This window comes from Arachis hypogaea, chromosome 17 (assembly GCF_003086295.3).
Source record: "Arachis hypogaea cultivar Tifrunner chromosome 17, arahy.Tifrunner.gnm2.J5K5, whole genome shotgun sequence".
Taxonomy (NCBI): domain Eukaryota; kingdom Viridiplantae; phylum Streptophyta; class Magnoliopsida; order Fabales; family Fabaceae; genus Arachis; species Arachis hypogaea.
The window spans coordinates 132,148,562-132,157,021 of NC_092052.1; the positions used below are offsets into that span (position 1 = coordinate 132,148,562).

The following is an 8,460-nucleotide window of genomic DNA, read 5'->3' on the forward strand; positions in this document are numbered from 1 at the left end:
ATGTGTATTTACAGTTTATGGCTTTATTGTCATTTTAGTTGAGATATTGCGGTTCGGGTATATCATATTAGACATGATTGGGTGTATTTGAATCATATCTATGGGTGTATTTGAATCATATCTATGGGTGTATTTACAGTTTTTGACATGGTGTAATGTGCAGCCTCTCTCGGTTGTTGATGACGAGCTTGTTCCGAAGGTTGGAATGACCTTTACCACCCTTGAAGATGCTGGAAAATTTTACAGGAACTACGCCAAGGCTGCAGGTTTCTCTACAAGAGTTCGATGCACAAATAGGAAGGGAAACGAGATTAAGAATCAACTGATTACATGTAGCAGAGAGGGAAAATGGAAATCTAAAATATCTTCGACCGAGAAGACCAATCCAACAGCCGGTCTAAACTGTCCTGCAAGAATTTATATACACACATTGAAGGATGTCGGTGCTTGGATCATTTCAAAGGTTGTGCTGGATCATTCACACCCCTGCTGTCCAAGTAAAGCAGAGATGCTCAAACAGCACAGGGAACTAAGCATGTCCATTCGTCGTACAATAGAGAATAACGAGGAGGCCGGTATCAGACCAAGCAAAACCTACCAATCATTTGTTGCGGCTGCCGGGGGTCACCGCGAGTTAAATTTTATCGAAAAGGACGTGAGAAATTACATTACCAGGGAAGTGCGGAATGTTTTCGAACAAGAAGATGCAAAGGAATTTGGAAAATATTTGTTAAGAATGAAAGAGAAGAATCATAATTTCTTTTTTGAGCTCGAACTCGAGGAGGATCAATCTATTAAGCTGGCTTTTTGGGCCGATACAAGAAGCAGAGCTGCCTTTGAGTATTTCGGAGACGTCATTTCATTCGACACCACCTACAATACAAACAGGTAACAAACTGCCCCTGTTTATGATGCTAAATTAATGTATTTTTATGAATTCGCAGCAGAGGTGTATATTGGCTGTTTCTTTGGGTGTATACGAAGAATCTGTTGGGGTGTATTTAATGATTTTGCATTCTGCACTATGGTAATTTGTTTCAGGTATAATTTGGTCTGTGGTTCTTTTGTTGGGGTGAATCACCACGGTCAGTCAACACTTCTCGGATGCTCTTTGATGAAGAACGAAGAAATTGAATCATTCAAATGGTTATTTCAATGCTGGCTTCGTTGCATGGGAGGAAACGCTCCGAAAGGGTTTCTCACCGATCAATGCGCATCAATGAAAAGGGCTTTATAGGCCTGTATGCCAACAACAATTCACCGTTGGTGTATTTGGCACATCATGAAGAAGATTCCAAGAAATTAAACGGGTACAAGGGACATGCCGATATTGAACAAGAAATGAGCCAAGTTGTTTGGAACTCTCATAGCAAAGACTTATTCGATAGGAATTGGAATGATTTTCTGTTGAATTTTGGTCTTGCAGACAACAAGTGGCTTTCAGGTAATGTCTTTTTAAAATCTGCAGCAGAGGTGTAAATTGCATGTTCTTTCGGGTGTATTTATAGTCTGTGTTTGGGTGTATTCTGCAGATCTGTACGAAGACCGTCACATATGGGTTCCTATCTATCTGGATCACCACTTCTGGGCAGGGATGAGAAGCACACAAAGGAGCGAGAGCATGCATTCATTTTTTAACAAGTATATCACCCGGAACAACTCGCTTATTCAGTTCGTCAAACAATACGATAATTGCCTCGGAAGCAGGGAGCAAGAAGAGAGAGAATCAGATGCTGCAGATTTTCATACGGTCATACCGTGTGCAACCAAATCCTCCATTGAAGCTCAGTTTCAAGATGCGTACACTCATCAAAAGTTTAGGGAAGTCCAAGCACAATTCAGAGGAAAGGCGAATTGCATCACCAGATTAACGAATTCCGCTCTAGGCTATTCAGTATACGAAGTCGAAGAACAAGTTTCCAGCTCAATATTCAACAAGTTTGTGGTTACTTACAACTCAGTTGCAGCCGAGGTAAAATGCCAATGCTTATTATTCGAGTCGAGAGGGATACTGTGCCGTCACGCACTAAGCATGTTAAGTTTCGAACAAGTAAGCCAAGTGTCACCTAGATATATACTGGAACGATGGAGCAAGAAGGTAAAGAGGTGACACGCACACATTAAGAGCAGCCATGACGAGCCACTGATGGAGCCACGAAGCAAGAGGTTCGACCAATTGGTTTTTCGTTCGCAAAATATTTGCGAATTTGCATCTGAATCGGAGGAGCTGACTGTAATTCTGCACCGTTCGTACGATAACGTCATGGCTGAGATGGAATCTTTAAAAGCCAAAAGGAAGGGGACATCTTCTTTATCCCACGAAAACGCCAACTTGGAATCCGTTAACGAGCTTCAAAGCCCGCCAAGGATTCGAACAAGAGGACGTCCAAAAAATAGGCTAGGTTCAAAGTTGGACAAACAGATCGCAAATGCCACAAAGAAGAAGAAGACGAAAGTTTTAAGCGAGGTAAAAGTAATGTTCTTTAAATTTGTGGTGATTGAGTTTATTTTTCTCGTTAATAGTTTAGCTAATATGTGAGTGTTATATTCAGATAAACCTGTTTGATGCTGCATCAGCGGTGCATTCAAATTCCAGCCAATATCAAGGACATGTTATGAATTATCAGTTCAGGGTACCAGCAGCAGGGGATAACTCTTTGGGTGTATAGTTTTTCAGAATATGGGTGTAGAAGCACTGTGCTTTTAGGTGTATTTTTGTTAATTCACAATTTACATATAGATACATATATATAATATTTGTGTTTTAGGGTTTACAGGTTAGGGGTAAGGGTTTAGGTTTTAAGTGTTTAGGGTTCAGGGTTTTAGTCTCAAAGCATCAGGGGGGGATAGATTTCAGGGTGTATGTTCAACTTTATTTGGGTGTAAAAATTCGCAGGTTATGGGTGTATATTTGATTTGATGTTTTTCTTCATATTTTAGTACCTGTAATTCATACATTTTGAATACAGCACAGACAGTTTAACAGCACAGACAGTTTGGGTGTATATTTTATGAAATCTTGGGTGTATTATTACACTTGCGTTGGGTGTAAAAGTTTATAATTTGCGTTTATATATGCCTTGATTTTTTCCTTCATATTTTACCACCTGTAATACAGCTTTTGAATACAGCACAAACAGTTTAACAGCACAGATAGTTTAATTATGGAAAAAAATATACATGGAATAGAAGTTGTTGATAAATGGAAAATATTTACAACATTTGTTCAATTTACAAACTACCCAGCAGTTGGATTACGCAGTTTCTATATCAGCAGAATTTATCTGACAAAACGGACTCAATAATACAGAGGATGGCTTCGACAGCCTTATAGCATTACTCTCTCTAATTGCCTGATCTCTCTTTTTATTCATCTCACTGAATAGTATCCGCGAAGCATACTCCACTCTATAGTGGTCCACCTCCTCCTACAATTAAAAAGTATATTCTATTTAAACAGCAATATTAATTCAGTAAAGTAATACAGAGTTATATAGTTCTAAAGACAGTTACCTGTTTCCAATTATCCCATCCATACTTCCCCTTTTTAATGTTTTCCGGCTCAATTAACTCAAGCCACTTCATAACATAGATACCGCAGTCATAGCTGAAAACGAAGAAAATAAATTACAAATCTCATTTAGGAAAGTTTAATGTTCAGAGTCACAAATTTATACCTTGATTTTTGGCTTGATATTTTAACATATGATGCTTTAATTTCCTTCTCCTTCTCGTCTTTCTGCAGAGGTTCCCCGCCAGCATATGCTCTCAATCTTGAAAATACATATCCCTTAAATACCAAAACAAATCAGTAATACACCCGAATGAATGCACAAGATACAACCAACTGAATGGACAATATACACCCAACCCAACTAACGAAATACACCCAACTTGATAAACAATATACACCCAAATGAATACACAAGATACAAAGGCAAATGGTTCCACAAAATACACCCAACCCGACGAAGAAATTACACCCAAAAGAGAACATAATTACACCCAAAGCAAAACATACATACACCTTATATTGAACTGAAATAGACCTATCTATTAAAGTAAAGAACACAGAGGCAACATACAGTGAATTTATTAAGCTGCTTTCTCTCATCGCTTGGAGCTTTCTTGTGTAGCGGGTCAAGTATACGACATCTCCGCTTTGTTGTATCAATCACCCATAACCACCAATGGCCCGAGTAGCAAACAGGTGCAAAAATCTGAAGGATTGCCACATTTCAACAGTGTGTTGTTTTATTTAGCATATAAGTAAAGAACGGTACTAACAAATTTAGCAAATGAAAACTTACATATGGATGAGAAGTTTTTTTTTTTTGCATCTATGAAGGGAATAAAACTCAGGTAGTCTTCCACCCTGAATTCTTTATTGGTTTTCGGTGATATGAATTCCCCCTTTGGGTGCTTCGAAAGGGCCATGCTCTGCAACAATTGCGAAACAAAAAATGAAATACTGAAAATACACCCAAATAAATACTTTAAATACACCCAAATGACTACACAACTTACCACAATATCAGGGGGCAGACAGTATACTTGTTCTTGAAACCTTTTATCATTTTTCCGGTTGAGGATGTGGCACATGGCAGATACAATCTAGAAATATATGCCAAAATCAATTTATGTTAATAAACATTGCAGTAAACTTTGGTGTAAAACATTAATGTTATTCTAATATTACCTCAGATTCTATATAACTTTATGCCTGGAGGGATGCAAGGTGCATTCTATATAAAATGTAATTATCTTGGGCAATCAGAGTGCACATGTGGTCATACTCGTTAGTACCGCCATCTGCGTATGTCTTCAGTCGCGTCCCCCAGATGTAGCACTTTTCTTTCATATCATCCGTAATCTGATTTATTCCCTCAGGAGTTTCAAACTTCCCAGAACTTTCTCCCCTAGTCTCCCTTTGAATTTGTGGACTTTTAATTTTTTCTTTCGCCGCACTGCTTGCTATTTTTTGTACCAAATCGTCTAATTGTTCTAGCAAATTTGCAGTTTCTGGAGATTTTGCCCTTTCTGTCTCCTGCGTTGACGCTCCCTCCTGGCTTGAATCAGTCAAGCCAAGGCTGAATGATGGCACTGGATCTGTTTTAGGAACATAGGATGTTGTCCGTGCCATCATCATCAGGGCAGCAACGTCTTCTGCGTCTGGATGACTGCGTCATCATGTATAACGTATTATAAGAGTAAGAATATACGGATGATAAGTAAAGATTGATTTTAGTCTGATGAACTTACATTTTAGATGGAGCTGGGGGAAGTGTGGGTGTGGTTTCTTCAAGTTGTTGGGGGGGTTCAAGAGTGCTGCACAGTTACACAAAATTAATAATGGCGTAAAAAAAACTAATCAGGAACAATATACACCCAAACTGTTAGCAAATATACACCCAAACTCTAAACAAATATACACACAATACTATTTCTTACGTTTCTGTAGTTCCTTCAATCTGTAGCGAAGGGGTTGGTTCAAAATCTGTCTCAGGTGTTTCTTGAAGTTCCGACACAGTGGTTGTTTGGGACGCCGGCACAAAAACTTGAATCGGGACTCTAAACAAGAAGAAAAATGAAAGGTTAACAATGCCTTTGAAAATAATAAGGTTATAAGGTTGAAATATTCTTGGAAAACTCACATTGCAAGCGCATCCGACGGTGTCTGTTCCCTCACAACCATCATATTCGAATCAGCTGGACTCAACCTAAAATACACCCAAAGAAAGTCAAAAAATACACCCGAACAATTCAAAAAGAAGACAGGCTTTGTTTTTTGAGAACTTACATACTTGCAGTTTTTGCTTTTTTTTCCTGCCTTTTTTTCTTGAATAAAATAATAAAGGGCTTTTTTTCTAAAAAAATATATATATAGAATTAGAAGTAGAAGTTAATAGAAGAACAAAAGTAACGATTATCTGAAAGAGAAATTACATGCTCTCTAACGGCTGGTTTACACTACTCTGTTCTGTGCGTCCTTGAGAGGAAGGATCATCACTTCCCAAGTTCACAGCCGGTATTCTAAACAGATTTCATGTTATTCAGACAAAATAAGATACAGGTACAAAATACACCCAAATGAATGCACAAGATACAACCAATCGAATGGACAATATACACCCAACACAACAAACGAAATATCCCAACTTAATAAACAACATACACCCAACTTGATCAACAAAATACACCCAAATGGTTCCACAAAATACACTCAACTCGAAAAAGAAATTACACCCAAGTATGGTACTTACTTTTTCCCCTTTTTGCTGGGGCGTTTTCTTGCTGAATTCTCTGAGTCTTCTTGAGTCTCAGACTCAGAGGTAGAACTGTCACTGTCAGTAGTTGTTTCTTCCTCCGAAGACAATGTTGAACTTGCCTTCCTTTTTTTTGTTTTCTTGATTTCTTGTTTTTTTTCTGTTTTCTTTATTTTTTTTCATTTTCTCTCTTGTTTGCGCCATGTTTACAATCCCCTGAAATATCAGATAATTTATTTAGCAGCATTCAGATAAATAAATATACATCCAACATATTATGTTCAACTTACCAAAATTTCCTCTGTTTCTGCATTCATTCTTTCGACCAACTGCTCCTTACTCCAGTTGGCAATCCATGGTTTTGGTGGTCTTTTAGCCCTCTTCTTGCCTTTGTTTTCTGAAAGATGAAAGTATATTATCATCAGGGCAAAGAGGCAGCCATCAATTGCCTTCTTCTTTTTCTCCTTGTAGTCTGTGATGCCCTTGACGATGAAGGTCAAAACATGGTCCCCCCCAGTTTCGCTCCGAGATGCCGTCCATCTCAAAAATTGGGGCCAGGTATACAGGCGAGATTTTGTTTATTGTCGTTGGCAAAAGGAACGCCATCTGTATATAGAGGATGAAAATCCTCTTGAACATTAGGCGTTCCTCTTCGTTACCAACGCCGATATCCATCATCTCATCGATAAGACTTTTGAGGGTCTTACCCTAGAATCTTCTAAAAATTATTTTGTCATCCTCAGAAAGTTTCTTATACTCGACTTTCTGAGGAAACAGATTTCCTACAAAAAGGAAAACAACAAAGTATCAAAGTCGGTTCAAATACACCCAAGCATTAACCTTAAATACACCCAAGCATCAACTTAATATACACCTATAATTTTGAGCTAGTTACCTGTTGCATTGATGCCAAGCGCATGACCTATCTTTCTTGGGGTTATTTTGAAAGAACCATATCCTGTTTCCAGTCTGTTCTCCCCAAGTTTGAAGTTGTTTGCCAGCTCCCTTAACAGTTGGTGATGCACCCTTAGTGGTGGGATGTGCATCAACCCACCGAATCCTAGATCCCTCACAATCGCCTTCTTCTCCTCAGTCATGTTTCTGAATTTATCACTTAGGAGATGTGTGGCACACTTAAGGTCTTTTGTTTGGTTTCTTGCTGCCATTTTCTCTGAAATGAAAAATACACCCAAAGACATCAGTAAGATACGCCTATATATATGAGTCAGATACACCCAAAGATAACAGTAAGATACACCCATAGATATGATTCACATACACCCATTGATAACAGTGAGATACACCCATAGATATGATTCAGATACATCCATATATATCAGTCAGGTATCACTCAAACATGCTTCAATATCAAGCAACATTACAAGGTCAAGCAATATACACCCCCCAATCTACGGAATATACTCCCAAAAATCAGTTACCAGAAGATCTAGAACAACAAGAATAACAGGAGAACCTAGAACAACAATGTAGAAGAACAGTGTAACAAAGAAGCAAGAATAACAGTAAACCCTAGAACAACAACGTAGAAGAAAAGTAAAACCTAGTTCGTAATCTGGAAAATATACAGGAATCGTCATGTAACGTACCTTGAGTATTGTTGCTTTGTTTTCGCTGGAGATTCTTGATGGAGAGTTTGATGGTGTGTTGATGGAGGTTTCGAAGGTTAGCGACGAGTTGTATATTTTGATTTTCGATTTTCGCTCGAAAACGGAAGAGTAGCGTTTTCTTCGAATTGCTTTGAGAAGTGGAAGAAGTGGAAGAGTCTGCCATTACTCGAAGAGAACGTAACCGTTTTGAGTGGGAGCGCGTGAATGTTACGCTCCATTCAATCCCTCTTCATGCGCGTGAATTCTTTTTGGGCTGGGCCAAACTTGTAAAGCTTGTAACTCGTTTTTGCTTGTATGTGTAACAGGCCGTTTAAAATAATTACTCAAATTATCGACAAACTAAGCTCTATTAATTTATTTGTTGACATTCTTTAATTAATTCATAATGACACTAACATTAAATAAATACTACCAACAACCTCAAAATCCGGTGATATAAAATCTTTCAACCAACAAACTAAATTTCAATTACAGATTCTACTAACAAATACAATTAATAAATTTATAAAATAATTATAATTATAGCATAACAAATATAATATTAATTATTATTCTCAACCATATTA

At 37.9% G+C, this 8,460-nt stretch overlaps 1 long non-coding RNA gene across 1 annotated transcript; it reads right to left on the reverse strand.

The window, feature by feature from the left end:
* Positions 1-3,186: 3,186 nt before the first annotated feature.
* LOC140180886 (uncharacterized) lies at positions 3,187-4,324 on the reverse strand. The gene is made up of 3 exons (XR_011874975.1): positions 4,086-4,324; positions 3,678-3,790; positions 3,187-3,607 (listed from the first exon to the last, which is right to left on the reverse strand). It is a non-coding gene; the product is annotated as an uncharacterized lncRNA (long non-coding RNA).
* Positions 4,325-8,460: the final 4,136 nt, after the last annotated feature.